This window comes from Hyperoodon ampullatus (genome assembly GCF_949752795.1).
Source record: "Hyperoodon ampullatus genome assembly, chromosome: 6".
Taxonomy (NCBI): Eukaryota; Metazoa; Chordata; class Mammalia; order Artiodactyla; family Ziphiidae; genus Hyperoodon; species Hyperoodon ampullatus.
In genome coordinates this window covers 126,233,761-126,253,464 of record NC_136919.1, presented here as the reverse complement: position 1 = coordinate 126,253,464, position 19,704 = coordinate 126,233,761, and positions in this window count along the sequence as shown.

Sequence of the window (19,704 nt, the reverse complement as noted above, 5' to 3'; positions counted from 1 at the left end):
GGGACGGAAAAAGATATTCCATGCAAATGGAAATCAAAAGAAAGCTGGAGTAGCGATTCTCACATCAGACAAAACAGACTTTAAAATAAAGACTATTACAAGAGACAAAGAAGGACACTACATAATGATCAAGGGATCAATCCAAGAAGAAGATATAACAATTGTAAATATTTATTCACCCAACATAGGAGCACCTCAACACATAAGGCAAATGCTAACAGCCATAAAAGGGGAAATCGACAGTAACACAATCATAGTAGAGGACTGTAACACCCCACTTTCACCAATGGACAGATCATCCAAAATGAAAATAAATAAGGAAACACAAGCTTTAAATGATACATTAAACAAGATGGACTTAATTGATATTTATAGGACATTCCATCCAAAAACAACAGAATACACTTTCTTCTCAAGTGTTCATTGAACATTCTCCATATATTGGGTCATAAATCAAGCCTTGGTAAATTTTAAGAAAACTGAAATCATATCAAGTATCTCTTCCAACCACAACACTGTGAGACTAGATATCAATTACAGGAAAAAATCTGTAAAAAAAACCAAACACATGGAGGCTGAACAGTGCACCACTAAATAACCAAGAGATCACTGAAGAAATAAAAGAGGAAATCAGAAAATACCTAGAAACAAGTGACAATGAAAACACGACGACATAAAACCTATGGGATGCAGCAAAATCAGTTCTAAGAGGGAAGTTTATAGCAATACAATCCTACCTCAAGAAACAAAAAACATCTCAAATAAACAACCTAACCTTACACCTAAGGCAATTAGAGAAAGAAGAAAAAAGAACCCCAAAAGTTAGCAGAAGGAAAGAAATCATAAAGGTCAGATCAGAAATAAATGAAAAAGAAATGAAGGAAACAATAGCAAAGATCAATAAAAATAAAAGCTGGTTCTTTGAGAAGATAAACAAAATTGACAACCCATTAGCCAGACTCATCAAGAAAAAAAGGGAGAAGACTCAAATCAATAGAATTAGAAATGAAAAAGGAGAAGTAACAACTGACACTGCAGAAATATAAAGGATCATGAGAGATTATTACAAGCAACTCTATGCCAATAAAATGGACAACCTGGAAGAAATGGACAAATTCTTAGAAAAGCACAACCTTCTGAGACTGAACCGGGAAGAAATAGAAAATATAAACTGACCAATCACAAGCACTGAAATTGAGACTGTGATTAAAAATCTTCCAACAAACAAAAACCAAGGACCAGATGGCTTCACAGGCAAATTCTATCAAACATTTACAGCACAGCTAACACCTATCCTTCTCAAACTCTTCCAAAATATAGCAGAGGGGGGAACACTCCCAAACTCATTCTGTGAGGCCACCATCACCCTGATACCAAAACCAAACAATGATGTCACAAAGAAAGAAAACTAAAGGTCAAAATCACTGATGAACGTAGATGCAAAAATCCTCAACAAAATACTAGCAAACAGAATCCAAGAGCACATTAAAAGGATCATACACCATGATCAAGTGGGGTTTATCCCTGGAATGCAAGGATTCTTAAATATATGCTAATCAATCAATGTGATAAACATTATTAACAAATTGAAGGAGAAAAACATGATCATCTCAATAGATGCAGAAAAAGCTTTTGACAAAATTCAACACCCATTTATGATAAAAACCCTTCAGAAAGTAGGCACAGAGAGAACCTCAACATAATAAAGGCCATATATGACAAACCAACAGACAACATCATTCTCAATGGTGAAAAACTGAAACCATTTCCTCTAAGATCAGGAACAAGACACGGTTGTGCACTCTCACCAGTATTATTCAACATAGTTTTGGAAGTTTTAGCCACAGCAATCAGAGAAGAAAAAGAAATAAAAGGAATCCAAATTGGAAAAGAAAAAGTAAAGCTGGCACTGTTTGCAGATGACATGACACTATAAATAGAGAATCCTAAAGATGTTACCAGAAAACTACAAGAGTTAATCAATGAATCTGGTAAAGTAGCAGGATACAAAATTAATGCAGAGAAATCTCTTGCATTCCTACCCACTAATGATGAAAAATCTGAAATAGAAATTATGGAAACACTCCCATTTACCACTGCAACAAAAAGAATAAAATACCTAGGAAGAAGCCTACCTAAGGAGACAAAAGAACTGTATGCAGAAAACTATGAGATACTGATGAAAGAAATTAAAGATGATACAAACAGATGGAAAGATATACCATGTTCTTGGATTGGAAGAATCAACATTGTGAAAATGACTATACTACCCAAAGCAATCTACAGATTCAATGCAATCCCTATCAAACTACCAATGGCATTTTTCACAGAACTAGAACAAAAAATTTCACAATTTGTATGGAAACACAAATGACCCTGCATAGCCAAAGCAATCTTGAGAAAGAAAAACAGAGCTGGAGGAATCAGGCTCCTGGACTTCAGACTATACTACAAAGCTACAGTAATCAAGATAGTATGGTACTGGCACAAAAACAGAAATATCGATCAATGGAACAGGATAGAAAGCCCAGAGATAAACCCATGCACATATGGTCACCTTATTTTTGATAAAGGTGGCAAGAGTATACAGTGGAGAAAAGACAGCCTCTTCAATAAGTGGTGCCGGGAAAACTGGACAGCTACATGTATAACAATGAAATTAGAACACTCCCTAACACCATACACAAAAATAAACTAAAAATGGATTAAAGACCTAAATGTAAGGCCAGACACTATCAAACTCTTAGAGGAAAACATAGGCAGAACACTCTGTGACATAAATCACAGCAAGATCCTTTTTGACCCACCTCCTAGAGAAATGGAAATAAAGACAAAAATAAACACATGGGACCTAATGAAACTTAAAAGCTTTTGCACAGCAAAGGAAACCATAAACAAGACAACCCTCAGAATGGGAGAAAATATCTGCAAATGAAGCAACTGACAAAGGATTAATCTCCAAAATTTACAAGCAGCTCAATATCAAAAAAAAAACAACCCAATTGAAAAATGGGCAGAAGACCTAAATATACATTTCTGCGAAGAAGATATACAGATTGCCAACAAACACATGAAAGGATGCTCAACATCACTAATCATTAGAGAAATGCAAATGAAAACTACAATGAGGTGTCACCTCACATGGGTCAGAATGGTCATCATCAAAAAGTCTACAAACAATAAATGCCGGAGAGGGTGTGGAGAAAAGGGAACCCTCTTGCACTGTTGGTGGGAATGTAAATTGATACAGCCAGTATAGAGAACAGTATGGAGGTCCCTTAAAAAACTAAAAATAGAACTACTATACGACCCAGCAATCCCACTACTGGGCGTATACCCTGAGAAAACCATAACTCAAAGAGTCATGTATGACAATGTTCATTGCAGCTCTATTTACAATAGCCAGGACATGGAACCAACCTAAGTGTCCATCGTCAGATGAATGGATAAAGAAGATGTGGCACATATATACAATGGAATATTACCCAGCCATAAAAAGAAATGAAATTGAGTTATTTGTAGTGAGGTGGATGGACCTATAGTCTGTCATACAGAGTGAAGTAAGTCAGAAAGAGAAAAATAAATACTGTATGCTAACCCATATATATGGAATTAAAAAAAATGGTTCTGAAAAACCTAGGGGCAAGACAGGGATAAAGACGCAGACATAGAGAATGGAGATGAGGACACAGGGAGGGGGAAGGGTAAGCTGGGACGAAGTGAGAGAGTGGCATGGACATAAATACACTACCAAATGTAAAACAGATAGCTAGTGGGTGACCACCTAGAGGGGTGGGATAGGGAGGGTGGGAGGGAGACACAAGAGGGAGGAGATAAGGGGATATATGTATATGTATAGCTGATTCACTTTGTTATACAGCAGAAACTAACACACCATTGTAAACCAATTATGTTAAACATATATACAAAGTGGGTATTCAGGAAATGTACCTCAACAAAATATAGGTTACATAGGATAAGCCCACAGCTAACATCATATTCTGTTGTGAAAAGCTGAAAGCATTTCCTCTAAGATTAGGAATAAGATAAAGATACCCACTCTTACCAATTTTATTCAACATAATACTGGAAGTCCTAGCCAGAGAAGTTGGGCAAGAAAAAGAAATGAAAGGCATCCAAAATGGAAAGGAAGAAGGAAAACTCTTACTATTTGCATATAACATGATTTTATACCTACAAAACCCTATGAATTCCATCACAAAACTATTAGAATAAACAAATTCAATAAAGTTTCAAGATACAAAATCAATACATAAAAATAAGTTGTGACTCTGTAACTGGTGACAAACTATCAGAAAGAGAAATTAAGAAAACAGTCCCATTTATGACTGCTTCAAAAAGAATAAGACCTACAAATAAATTTAACCAAGGAGGTGAAAGATCTGTACACTGAAAACTATGACACTGATGAAATAAATTGAAAACACAAATGCAGATATCATGTGTTCATGAATTAGAAGAAGTAATATTGTTAAAATTTCCATACTACCCAAAGCAACCTATGTATTCAGTGTAATACCTATCAAAATACCAATTACATTTTTAGAGAATAATCCTATAATTTGTATAGAACCACAAAGGACCACAAATACCTAAAGCAATCTTGAGAAAGAACAGAGCTGGAGGCATCAAGGTCCATGGTTTCAAACTACATTACAAACGTACAGTAATCAAAACAATATGGTGCTGGCACAAAAGCAGTCACATAGATCAATGGAACAGAATCAACACCCCAGAAAGAAACCCACATATATATGGTCAATTAACTTATCAGAAAGGAGCCAAGAACATACAGTGGAGTAAAGACAATCTCTTAAATAAATGGTTGGGAAAACTGGGAAGCCACATAAAATAGATTGAAACTGGCCTACTGTCTCACACTATATACAAAAACTAACTCCAAATGGATTAAACACTTGAATGTAAGACCTGAAATCATAAACCTCCCAGAAGAAAATATATACAGTAGTCTCCTTGACATAGGTCCTGGCGATGAGCATTTGGATTTGACACCAAAAGCAAAGGTAACGAAAGCAAAAACAAACAAGTGGGAAATGCTTCTGCACAGCAAATAAAACCACCAACAAAACAAAAAGGAAAACTAATGGGAGAAAATATTTGCAAATCTTATTTCTAATAAGGGATTAATATCCTAAATATATAAAGAACTCAAACAACTCAATAGCAAAACAAACAAACAAAAATCCAAAACAGGCAGAGTATCTGAATAGACCTTTTTCCAAAGAAGATATTCAGAGAGCCACCAGGTACATGAAAAGGTGCTCAACATCACTAATCATCATGGAAATGCATATCAGAACTGCAATGATATATCACCCCGCACCTCTTAGAATGGTTATTATTTAAAGACTAGAAATAATAAGTGTTGGCAAAAGTGTGGAGAAAAGGGAACTTTTGTGCCCTGTTGGTATGAATGTAAATTGGTGCAGCCACCATGAAAAACAGTATGGAGATTCCTCCAAAAAATAAACACAGAACTACCATACAATCCAACAGTTCCACTTCTGGGTATTTATTCAAAGAAAATGAAAACAGTAACTCAAAAAGATATCCTCACCCCAAAGATACCCCATGCTCTTGGATTGAAAGAATTAATATTGTTAAAATGGCCATACTGCCCAAAACAATCTATAGACTTGATGTGATCCCTATCAAATTACCCATGACATTTTTCACAGAACTAGAAAAAATAATCCAAAAACTTATATGGAACTATAAAAGACCCAGAATTGTCAAAGTAATAGTTAGACAAAAACAAAGCAGGAGGCAAAACCCTCCCATACTTCAGACAATACTGCAAAGCTACAGTAATCAAAACAGCATGGTGTTGGCACAAAAACAGACATATGGATCAATGGAACAGAATAGAGAGCCCAGAAATAAACCCACACATCTACAGTCTATTAATCTTCAACAAAGGAGGCAAGGATATACAACAGGGAAAAGACAGTCTCTTCAGCAACTGGTGTTGGGAAAGCTGCACAACTGCATATAAATCAATGAAGTTAAAACACTCCCTCACACCATGCACAAAAATAAACTCAAAATGACTCAAAGACAAACATAAAACATGACACCATAAAACTCCCAAAAGAGATAATAGGCAAAACATTCTCTGACATAAATCGTACCAAGCTTTTCTTAGGTCAGTCTCCCAAGGCAAGAGAAATAAAACTAAACAAATGGGACCTCATCAAACTTACAAGCTTTTGCACAGCAAAGAAAACCATAAACAAAATGAAAAGACAACCTATGGACTGGGAGAAAATATTTGCAAATGATGCAACTGGGACAGGGATTAATCTCCAAAATATACAAACAGCTCATGCAGGTCAATATAAAAAAAAAAATAAACAACCCACTTCAAAAATGGGCAGAAGACCTTAACAGACATTTCGCCAAAGAAGACATACAGATGGCCAAGAGGAATATGAAAAGATGCTCAACATCACTAATTTTTTTTTTTTTTTTGCGGTACGCGGGCCTCTCACTGTTGTGGCCTCTCCCGTTGCGGAGCACAGGCTCCGGATGCGCAGGCTCAGCAGCCATGGCTCACGGGCCCAGCCGCTCCGTGGCATATGGGATCTGCCCGGACCAGGGCATGAACCCGTGTCCCCTGCATCGGCAGGCGGACTCTCAACCACTGCGCCACCAGGGAAGCCCCATCACTAATTATTAAAGAAATGCAGATCAAAACTACAATGAGGTACCACCTCACACCGGTCAGAATGCCCATCATCAAAAAGTCTACAAACAATAAATGCTGGAGAGGGTGTGGAGGAAAGTGAACCCTCCTACACTGTTGGTGGGAGGATAAGTTAGTGCAGCCACACAGAAAACAGTATGGAAGTTCCTCAGAAAACTAAAAATAGAATTACCATATGATCCAGCAATCCCACTCCTGGGCATATATGTGGACAAAACTATAATTCAAAAAGATACATGCACCCCTATGTTCATAGCAGCACTATTCACAATAGCCAAGATATGGAACCAACCTAAATGTCCATCAACAGCTGAATGGATAAAGAAGATGTGGTACATATATACAATGGAATACTACCAGCCATAAAAAAGAATGAAATAATGCCATTTGCAGCAACATGGATGTAACTAGAGATTATCATACTAACTGAAGTAAGTCAGAAAGAGAAACACAAGTACTATAAGATATCACTTATATGTGGAATCTAAAATATGGCACAAATGAACTTATCTACGAAACAGAAACAGACTCACAGACATAGAGAACAGACTTGTGGTTGCCGAGTGGCAGGGGGGTTGGGGGAGGGAGGCACTGGGAGTTTGGGGTTAGCAGATGCAAAGTAGTATATATAGGATGGACAACAAGGTCCTACTGTAGAGCACAGGGAACTATATCCAATCTCCTGTGATAACCCAAAATGGAGAAGAATATTAAAAAGAATGTATATATGTGTATAACTGAATCACTTTGCTGGACAGCAGAAATTAACACAATATTGTAAATCAAGTATACTTCAATAAATAAATATATATCTATATATCTCCTAACCCCATGTTTATTGCAGCATTATTTCAATATTCCATGATATGGAAGCAACCTAAGTGTCCATTGATGAATGCATGGATAAAGTGTGGGGGGTGTGTGTGTGTGTATATATATATATATATATGTATAAACACACACACACACAATGGAATATTATTCAGCCATAAAAAGGAGGAAATGCTGCCATTTGTGACAACACAGACGGACTTTGAGGGCATTATGATAGTTGAAATATGTCAGACAGAGAGACGCAAATACCATATGATGTCACTTATATGTGAACTCTAAAATAAATAAATAAACATGGGAACCACGCTCAGAGAACAGGCTGGTGCTTGGCAGAGGTGAGGGGCATGGGGTGGGCAAACTGGGTGATGGGGCAAAAAAACAACTTGTGGTTACAAAATAAATAAGCCCTGGGATGTAGTGTGCAGCATGGTGACTATAGTTCACGATCCTGTACTGCGTATTTCAAAGCTGCTAAGCGAGTAGATCTTAGAAATTCTCTTCAAAAGAAAAAAAAATTTTAACTATGTGAGGTGATGGCTGTGAGCTAGACTGATTATGGTACACAATATGTACCCATATCAAATCACATTTTACATCTGAAACTAACAATGATATATGTCAATTATATCTCAATAAAAAAGATACGAGAAATTAAACGTACACATCAATAAACATTATTATAAATCTTGCAGTAAAGAAATTGTTTAATCCAGTGTGTACCAAAGTTTTTGCCACAGGCTGTGTTTTTCGAGAAGCGTCTCATAAAAGCCTCTTTTAATTCAGTTCCCATAAGACAAGTAGCATCGCGGCCGCACACTTGAAGAAGTGCCGCCACGCAGGACAGTTCTCCTCACAGCCCTTCTGATTCTCAGGCGAGGAGGCATCATTTCTTAGACTTCTTCATTCCGCTGCAAGTACCGTCCACTGACGCTTCGCCAGGAAAGAGTGTTTCTATCACTGCAGGAAAGTCATTGCGGACGTGACAAGTAAAGAATAACAAAGCTGCGATGCCGTGTGGGCACCAGGTGGATACCTGGCGGGTTGCTGGCATCACTGTTGCGTGAGCGGACACCACAGCAGCCTTGAACGTTGGAGGATTCAAATTAGCACTTTGCCGGAAATGCAAATCACTACACGTCATGGACCTTGCAGGTGCCTTTTGAATAGTCTTTTGAAGGTAAATGCTGTAGAATTTTGGAATCATAGGCTAAAGGTGACCATTTAAGCAGCACAATGAAAGCCTGCGTAGAAATAGAGATTTTGGCAACACAACTTTGTGAAAAATAGGAAACTTGGGAGAGGCAGATGTTTTTTTGGTTTTTGTTTTTTCGGCTGCACTGGGTCTTCACTGGGGTGTGCGGGTTTCTCTCGTTGTGGCGCGGGGAGTTAGTTTCCCTGCTACATGTGGGATCTTCGTTCCCCGCCCAGGAATCGAACCTGCATCCCCTGCACTGGAAGGTGAATTCTTAACCACTGGACCGCCAGGGAAGTCCCAGGAGAGGCAGGGTGAAACCTCGGAACCACAGGAGGGAAGAAGGTAGAAAGCGGATGCTGGCCAGGTGTCAGGACCCTGCTCCGTCGGCTGGGCTCCTGCACCCAGGATCTCAGGGAGACAGAGAGAAAGAGAGGTAAACTGTACTTAATGTTGTTCTCTGAAAGGGGCCGGATGAAGCATAGCTTGGACACTGGTTAAGTGCAGCAGGGTTTCAAAAGGTCCCTCATAACCTTTTCATCCTAAGAATCAAGGTATGCTTGGAGGCAACAAGAAGCCCTAGCACCGGAGAGAAGCCAGACATGCTGATGGGGACTGACAGCCAGACAGGTCTCGGGGAACGGAACACTCCATGCCATTCCATGTTCCCACTTGAAAGCCACTCTTTAATTTTTCAGGAACTAGAAAAATAGTTAGAGGACCCTCACAGGCTCACTCTCAATCTTAGTCTCTCAATATTCTTTTTTCCCAAAAGACTGGAAGTTCCTCAACCACAAGAGATAGCTTAATGATGAATTTGGACTCTATGTATGTTTTCATAAATTGTAATTATTCAAAAGAAAAAGACACTGAAGAATTTAATAGGAAAAAAGTGTCAGGTGGAGATGATTCTTTTGGTGTTTATAAAATAAAGAACCAGACACACTGGTGTTTAATGCCCCCGGGCCTCTCGGGCGCCATCGGACATATGTGCATCCATGTGGTCTGCTTATGACTCATACATGGAGCCTGTCAAACATGAAACCAGGAAAACCCGTTATTAACCCATGCTGTTCAGAGCGTCTGACACATTCCGTTTCACCCACAGCATGTGATATTCTGCTTTATTCATACTCAGTGATCTCTCCTCTATGTTAAAACTGTATCTAGTTAGGGAGTTTCCCTATTTCACTAGAAATAACTCCTTCTTAGACACGAACCCTGCTTCCACTGAATTCCTCCTTCCACTGAATTCCTCCTTTCAATTGCCTGTTCACCCCTTAGAGCATCAGTTTTCCCAGTGAGACCCCCAGACTGTCAGACACTTGAGCTGCGAATCCCTGCACCCGACATCCACCAAGGAATCAGACTCTGGGCTTTGACAAGCCGTACAGATGATTCTGATACGTGAAACCTGGAGAATCCGTGTCTTTGGAGGATCAGGAGTCCTAATTCCCTCCCTGCTGCACTGGTTCTAAGGGCTGTATGTGTCTGCTGTGTTCTCACAGCATCTCTATAAAGTTAGTAAAGAAACCATCTTCCTGGAGACAGTGATATTGCACAGGTTCTTTGCAGCATCCTGATGAGAACAGCAGACTGCAAGACAGTCTGTTCTCTGCCAGTGAGGCCGTCTTCCAGGGGCCCCGGCACCGGGTCTTCATTTGCTGGCTCGGTGGAGGCCACCCCCCTAGATGTGTGCAGGCTCCCCGGGGTGTGTGAAGGCCCCCCGGGGTGTGTGAAGGCCCCCCGGGGTGTGTGCAGGCCCCCCGGGGTGTGTGCAGGCTCCCCAGGGTCTGTGCAGGCCCCCCGGGATGTGTGCAGGCCCCCCGGGGTGTGTGCAGGCTCCCGGGGTGTGTGCAGGCTCCCCGGGGTCTGTGCAGGCCCCCCGGGGTGCTGGGTCTTGTCCCGAGAACCCTCCCAACGTCACCAGCGGTGTCACCCCTCTCCAAGAACGTGCATTCAGGTCACGAAAACAATGCTCCACCACAAAATGTACATAAGTGGTAGGGAAACATGCACTGAAACAGCACGGGTGGATTTCCAACTGAAGACGGGGCCTGGGACACATGCGGTTTTAGCCCCGCTATGTCCCCAGACAGCAGGGCATAGAGGTAGAGGGAACGGAGAGGAGACACGTGTAAGAGCGCTCTGACAGCTCCACAGCAGCGGAAGTTGCTAACAAAGCTGAATTTGGGCAGAATGGGGAAAACTGAAGTACAACCCAATTTCCATGACAGGCCCCCAGAACGACCCCAGAATTTAGACTATTTGGTACTTTGGGATGTCGAGGTTGACGGCAGAGCTTAAAACAGCAGGACTGGCTGAAAATATGTTTTGGAAGCAATCGGATCCTCTGACCCCCTCAGACAGGTTGCACAGGAGACTGAGTGGGGAACAAGGGTCACGGAAGATGTGAGGACAGCATCTAACATGATAAGGACCCCAAATAAGGCAGCCTGGAGAACCAGAGTACACAGAAAAAGAGCTTCTACTATCAATGAGCTCAGAGAAATAGATGGAAACACTGCACCCAAGAAACAAGCACAGGATGCTATGAAGACCATTCACAAAATGAAAAGGAACTCTTGGAAATTCAAAATAAGTAGCTAAAATTAAAAACTCAAATGTAGTGGGGAACTCTCCCAGAAAGTAGGCAGGAAAAAAAAAAGAGAGATTGAAAGTGTCCACCAATGGATGAAAAAAGACTCACAGCATAGAAAGCACGCCAGAATAAACTGTTGTAACACCAGGGGCACAGAGAAGGGCCTGAGAACTTCCAGAGGGAAATACGCACACCAAAAAAAGAAAAAAAAAGAGGTTTTATTTAAAACTTCCAAATAGCAACACTGGAAGACTTAAGACAGTGGAGCAATTCCTTCAAAATTCTGAGGGAAAATGATTTCTAACCTAGCGTTCTGTACGCAGCCAATTTAGTAAGGAGGAGTAATGGAAGACATTTTCAAACAATGAAGGTCTCAAAAATTTTATCCCCCGTGTACTTTTTCTCAGGAAGTTGCTAGAAGATGTGCTCTACCAGATGAGGTCATAAATCAAGAAAAGGGAGACATGAGGTCCATGGAACAGGGGACCCAATGGACAGGAGAGGCCAAGGGAAGCTACAAGGTGATCTTGAGGGCAGATCCCAGGATGACAGCTCTGTGGTGGATCTAGAGAACAACCAGTCAAGGTTGAAACAGATCAGATTTGGAGAGAGTTATGAAGTTGATGAATTTACAGAACGTTTCTGCAGACACCAAGAGGACATTTACACAGCTGGGAAGGCTCTGGGATTAGTGAGTGCTGAGGAAGCAGGAAACTAAAGAAAGAAACAAACAATATTATCAATTCCAGGGAAAACAAAATGTTTCACAGGAAAGGAGAAGTAGTCATCATATAGTATGGAGCTCAGCTGAGAATCATGTTTATGTGATCATTATGATGCAGTTGCTGATCATGACCTCACCCTAGGGGGGATGGGGGATGGGGAGTGTGCTCACAGGCCACAGTGTGGGGTGCAGGTCGGGAAGGGAGGTAAATCCTCTTCTTGCTCAGTGGGGAGCCGATACAGAGTGCCTAATTCTGAAAATACAATAGATACGCTCACTAGAAATAAGGAGGCTACTACTTCATGGATCAGAGACTAAAGTGTTTCCCTCTGAAGGACAGGAAATGGCTCCAAATGATGTATAAGCGATACAGATAAGAATAAGATTTAAATACCGAAGTATACAGGTGCTATTTCTGAAGCTTTGGACAGTAGATACTCTTTCCAGAAGAGCAGGACCTATTTACAGTGTGAGGGTCTCTCTCTGCTGGCTCTCAGGTTGTGTTTCTCACTCACGAGATGGATACACCGTGTTCCCAGGTGTGGAAAACGGAACGCAGAGCGTGGCCACTGTGGACGCCAGCGCTCAGAGGACCCGCGGGGATGTGCCCCAGCCCCACTATAGGTCAAAGGTCAGAAGCAGGCTTGGAACTGACATCGCGTGTGTGTGTGTGTGTGTGTGGCTGCTTGAGGCAGACCATGAGCCACAGCCAAGGCACAAAAGCTGCGGAACAGCAATGGCCACAGGATTAACCTGGGCTCAGCACAACAGAGCCCCAGGGAAAGGGACGAGTAAACCGAGTCAGACTCTGGGGAACTGTGGGCAAGTTGCTGGCTGGCGTGCCCATCCCCTACTGGCCTAAAGGGACAAATATTTACTTCTCAATGACCCCTTAAGCAAGGGCAGTAGAGTGATGGGAAGAATGGAATCCACACAGCAGCACTGATTTCAGAACAAGCTCTCACACTCAGAGATGCAGATCAGGGTTAATATCTCGTGAGTAAACCAGAAATCATGCGGCTCATAACCCATATGTGTCAGATCAACATGAACAGATAAAGCTGAAAACAGGACTTGAAAAGGAAGGCTCAGAAAGTACCTCAATAAAAGTGAAAATACTGGAGTACAAAATACAAAGCTTGCAGCCCTGGGAGGACTCCACATACGACGCCCCACAAGGAGCCCCAGAAGTCCTATAAGGAGTGGAAGTAACATTTACTAAGCACCTACTACGTGCCAGTCGTTATACTGGTACTTGGATGCTATTTAATTTAACCCTTACAACAACTCTAGGAATTGCTACTCTCTTTTACGGACGAGGAAACAGGCTCCAAGGAGGGATGGAGCTCATCCAAGTCACAGTCAGTTAGTTGCAAAGTTGGGCTTGAAACCAGGACTTTCTGCCCCCAAAGGCCATGTCTTCTTTCCAATAAGCTTTACTGTGAATGATGTGAAATCCTCTGCTGGGACCAGGGTTTGAGCATTTATGAAAAGGCACTAAAAATACTGACATGATTACCTTTCAGTGGACAAAAAGTTAGTATAAGAGATCACTCAAATTCCAGTAAGATACACACAAACAAGGTTCCTACACACTCGTGGCAAGTGAAAAGGGTATTAATTTCAAGTATATCCACAAACAGTTAGATGAATCTGTTAGCCAGCTGAAGTAACTTAAAGATAAGGCACAGATTTCTGTCACTCTCAGGAAGGAACCAAGGGCCCCTCCAGGATATATTCTGAAACCACATCAGCCCCGTTCACCCCAAAGCATTCAGAGGAAGAAACGAAAACTAAACATTTCTGTTCAGTCTAAACTAAAAATGATTCTATTTACTGTTGAAGACAACTTAGGGGCTTCTAATTAAAAGGCTAAGTAATGACTTTGGTTGTTTTGGCAAATGTTATGGAGATGACACATATGACGTGTCACTTACAGGACTGTTAGTTACACAGACGTCCTGCCCCCTTGGCACAGGGAAGGAATTCTGTTCTCCAGATGGTGTGCCCAGGATGGAGTCTCACCAAGTTCACAAATCTACTACCACCTCCCTTTCCCTTTGATCCACTTTACTGAGATATAACTCATATATTTAAAGTGTGTAATTGGATTTTGAAGAAATATACATCACGATGAAGATACAAAACCTTCCCACCACCGTAAAAGGTTCCCAGGGCCCCCTGTGGTCCACCCACTGTCTGCTCACAGGCCAGGCAACTACTCAAATGCTGCCCGCTGTTTAGATTGTTTGCACTTTCGTGGTTTTCTGTAACTAGAACTCCTCAGCATGGACTCTTTTGAGTGGCTTCTTCCACTCGCTTATTTCACAATCCACCGTGCACGGCAGAGGCTGGCTCTTTGCACTGCTGAGTAGTATTCCACTGTAGGGCATCCTATCCTTTATCCATGCTCTTATTAATGATCACGTGTGCTCACTGTTTTGGCTATTATCAATAAAGCTGCCGTGAACAAGCATCTACAAAGCTTTGTGGGGACGTATATTTTAAATTATATTGAGAAAATACCTAGGAGTGGAATGGCTGAGTTGTCTGGTAGGTGTGCGTTTAATTTTTTAAGCTACTACTGAACAGTTTTTCAAAGAGTTTTAACGGTTTACATGCCCACTGGCAGCACAGGGGAGTCCTGGCCACTCCGTATCCTCAGCAACAATCTGCCTCATCAGTCTTTCTCACTTGGGCCATTCCAATGGGCATACAGTGGTGTCTCACTGCGGTTTTAATTTCCCCTGTCACTAAATCTGAGCATCTCTTCATGTACTTACAGTCATTCATATTCTTTTTTGAAGTGTCTAGTCAATTCTTTCAGCCATTTTTTAAATTTGGTTGTCTTATTATTTTGGTTGTAATAACTTGTTATATTTTCTGGATACAAGTCCTTTATCATATATAGTATTGCAAATAGTTTCTCATAGTCTATGACTTGCCTTTTCATTTTCCTCACAGTGTCTTCCAAAGAGCAAAAATTCTTGATTTTGATAAAACCCAATTTACCAGGGGTTTTTTTGTCTATGATTTTTGCCTCCTGTGTCCCACCTAAGTCATTTCTATCTCAAAGTCACAAAGTCTTTTTCCTCTATGTTCTTCTAGAAGTTTTATAATTTTTGTTTTTATATTTACATCTTATGCATTTCAACTTAACTTTGGTGTGAAGTCAGGGTCACAGTTGGTTTCTCTAGATGACTGACTACACACATTTTCCTTTTTTCATCGAATTTCCTTGGCCCCTTTGACAAAAAACTATCACCTGTTCTTGAGTGGACCCCCTCCTGGGTTCCCACTTTGGTTGCATTAATCTATATGTCTATCCTTCACCAATACCATATACCACACTGCCTAATAGCATTACATTTAGTCTTGATAGTAGGTTGTAATTTCTCTAATTTTGCTCACCTTATAGGAAATTGCTTTGACTAATCTAGGTTGTTCATATTTCCTTATAAATTTTAGAATCGGCTTATCAATTTCTATGTTTAAAAAAAAGCTGCTCTAGGGCTTCCCTGGTGGTGCAGTGGTTGAGAGTCCGCCTGCCGATGCAGGGAACACGGGTTCATGCCCCGGTCTGGGAAGATCCCACATGCCGTGGAGCGGCTGGGCCTGTGAGCCATGGCCGCTGAGCCTGCCGCAACAGGAGAGGCCACAACAGTGAGAGGCCCGCGTATCACAAAAAAAATAAATAAATAAAAGACTGACTTGGGTTAATAGTAGGGTTAGACGTGTGTGCTCAACTTTACAGGTTACCTACCCATTTTCCAAACTGTCTACCAATTTATACTCCCAACAGCAATGTCACATTTAACAGACCCTGTTGGTCTGCATCCTTCACAGCCTTGCAACCGAAATTGTGGTCCAGAGACCATCAGTATCAACTTAGAAATTTGTTAAAAAGCAGCATCTCAGGGCCCACTCCAAATCTGCTAAATCAGAAGCTGCAGTTTTAAAAGATCTTTAAGGGATTTACGTTAAAGTTTGAGAACCCCTGCTCTGTATCACTTGGAATTATCAAACTTGTTCATTTTCGCCACTTGAATGTCAAATGAAATCTCACTATGGTCTTGATTTGCATTCCCCTAATTAGTTTCAACATATGTTCAACACCTGTTGGCTATGTTTCCTTTTCTGTAACATTCCTGTTTCGTATCTTTTGCCCATTTTTCTATTGGGTTATTATTGATTTGTTGTTCATTACATATTTTTTTAATTTAATTTATTTTATTTTTGGCTTCACTGGGTCTTTGTTGCCATGCGTAGGCTTTTCTCTAGTTTCAGTGAGCGGGGGCTACTCTTTGTTGTGGTGCTCGGGCTTCTCATTGTGGTGGCTTCTATTGTTGCGGAGCACGGGCTCTAGGCGTGCAGGCTCAGCAGCTGTGGCTCATGAGCTTAGTTACTCTGGGGCATGTGGGATCTTCCCAGACCAGGGCTCGAACCCATGTCCCTTGCATTGGCAGGCGGATTCTTAACCACTGCACCACCAGGGAAGCCCTGAGTACATATTTTTGATACTCAACTGTTTATTACTTATCTATGATGCATAAAACCTTCCGTCAGTTTATAATCAGCCTTTTTGATAATTTTAAGGTGTTTTCTGATGAACACAAGGTCTTAATTTTAACGTAATTCGTTTAACCAATCGTTTCTTTCCATGTTTAAGAACGTTTGCCACATACCGGCGTCTGAAAACTATCCACTTGTATACACCTGACCCTTGAACAGCACAGGTTTGAGCTCCGCCGCTCCACTTGTACGCAGATGCTTGTCAGTAGTAAATGCTAAAGTTACCACACAGCCCGTGGTCGGAGGAGCTGGGGATACAGTTATACGCAGATTAACGCCCGCGTTGTTCAGGGGTCAGCTGTATTTTCTACCGAGCATTTTGACACTTAAGGCTTTTTTCCTTGCCGAACTGATCTCTGTAACGTGAAGTAAAGCCCCAAATTAATTTCTTCCCCCACAAGCTTCTGCCTTCTGTCCCCACCAATCCGCAAATTCATTCTTGTTCACGTAACCAAAGATCCCCGCGTCACTAGAGCCCCTTTTTACTCGCGACTCACCGAGTCCAGCAGAGCCGACACTCAGGACGCCTTCCTTCCGAAAAACCTTCGACCGGCAGCGGCGGCGGAGGCGGCAGCGGCGGAGACGGCGGCGTGAGGACCGGCGTCTCTTGTTTCCCACCCACCGCCCAACCAGCGCGTCTCAGGCTCCTTCCCGGGCCCACCTGGCTCCCCCGGGCACCCCTCCCTCCCTCCCTGAGGACTGCACGCGGCACCTGTCAGGTGCTACACGGCTCTGCAATTGCCAGCGTCAGCTCCTCACTCCGCAATCTCACCTGGGCGCGCTCTTCACTCCTTAATTGCCGGTTCACGCGGAGACCAATCACCGCGCGCCCTTTGCCCCCACGCCCCCCAGCCCCGGGAGGTCCTCACGCATGCGTACTTGAGGTCTCCTCTTAGGTATCGGCAAGACGCCTCAACTCAGCCTGGTTAAAATCGAACTCGGCATCTTTCCTCCCCCCAGAGTAGCACTGCTCCCTCTGAACGAAGGCTTCACTTTTAGTTCAACTATCCCGCCCCAGAGAAGCCCCTCCTGACCTTCCAGGGCAGCTCAAACCCCCAGCAAGAGCAAGAAGGTTCAATGGCAACCAGGGCTCCCCGCTCTTCCCGTGCTCACCTCAGCTGTAATCCGACGTCTGGTGATGGTTTAAGGTCCGCTTGCCCACGGCCCACACCAATTAGCCTGTGGGCTCCCGGGAACCAGGGTTCGTTTCCACTATACCTCCCACGACTAGCAGTGTCTGGTGTGCAGTAGGAATGAATGAATAAACACTTATTTAATGAAGTAATGAACACTGTGCACCACTGAAAACTTTTCCTAAAAGCACCTCCACATTTTCCTCACCCCGCCCTACCCATAGCAAAATTCTCAGGGACAGGGCTCCTGACTTGTGTTTAAATTTGGGGGGAAAATATTCTCCAGGTGATACCGATAGCACCATTTGGATGATTAGTCCAAGGGCTCCAAATTAAACTGGTGGTAATTCCTCCAAGTCAGTCATGTTGTCTTAAGAGAAAACGGTTGATTGGCTTAGCATTTCAAATTCAGTTATAAATTGAAAGTAAGCATCAAAGTCAGAGATAAATGGCCAAAAAAGGAGTGAGTCACAGAACATTCCAGGATGTGTACTGAGGGAACAGATGTATTGATATTTCAATGACCCACCCCTCCCTCCACTATAACACAATGTAATTAATGACTGTTGATCTTGAATCAAAACATATAAAAGGATTTATCAGTGTAGTTCTGGGATGTACCAAATGTTCTCAGAGCTGAGCAGGTAAAGTGGAGGAATCAGAAGATGTACAAGACACTTAGTAGGTATTCAACCAATATTTACGGAGTTATTTAACTAAAATGAAAAGAATGAAAACACCGTATGGTTTCTACCCTCAGAAGCTTGCAATGTAATTGAAAGATAAAATTAATATAAAAGAAACTTTAAAATTATTAAATACTTTGTAGTATGTTTGTCAAGTTAAGTCAGTGGTAGGCCCTTTCAACTTACACATACTTCCATCTAAAAAGCTTGGGAAAATGTTTCAGCAATGTAAGGCATAACTCTTCAATGTCCAGAGTAATCTTCTCCCTTTATTCCAGATAACAGAAGCAGCATACACATTAAATCATCTTCTTCACATAAATTATTGCCCCGAAATTTACAACATAATTCTCTCTTAGAAAGCAGTTTAAATCCCTCTTATAAACTGAACATGGGGGCTTCCCTGGTGGTGCAGTGGTTGGGAATCCGCCTGCCAATGCAGGGGACACGGGTTCGAGCCCTGGTCCAGGTAGATCCCACATGCCACGGAGCAACTAAGCCCGTGCGCCACAACTACTGAGCCTGCGCTGTAGAGCCCGCGAGCCACAACTACTGAGCCCTCATGCCACAACTACTGAAGCCCAGGCACCTAGAGCCCGTGCTCTGCAACGAGAAGCCACTGCAATGAGAAGCCCGCGCACCACAACGAGTAGCCCCCGCTCGCCGCAACTAGAGAAAGCCCGTGAATAACAACAAAGACCCAACGCAGCCAAAAATAAATAAAATAAATTTATAAAAAAAACAATATGAAAAAAATATGAAAAGCACAAATTTAAAAACGTCCCATGCAAAATGTTAACACTGGCTTTAGCCATAAACCATTTCCTAACAAGTACCCAACACAGACTGGATTGCAGGCTCCTAAGAGCCATATAAGAGCTGCAGCTGAGTTATCTTGTTAAGAATTCACTGAAGTTCTTGAATCTCTGAATATGAGCAACAGCTGGCAACCCATTTCAGCACCAGGAAGAGAGCACGAAACACGTCCCGCCCAGGCGGTGGGAGCCGATGGAGACGTCACCTGCGGGGTGGGGGCGGCTGGCTGCACCTGTCTAAGGCCTCGCTCCACCTTCCAGAAGTTCGATGTGGGCGGGAGCGGGTGGACGCTTCAAAAGGGGTCATGACTTGACGTGTGAATATACACACTTGAAGGTTAAATCCGTCCGTAAGCCACACCTCAGCGCCATTCGTTCCAGCGACACCTGCTTCCTTG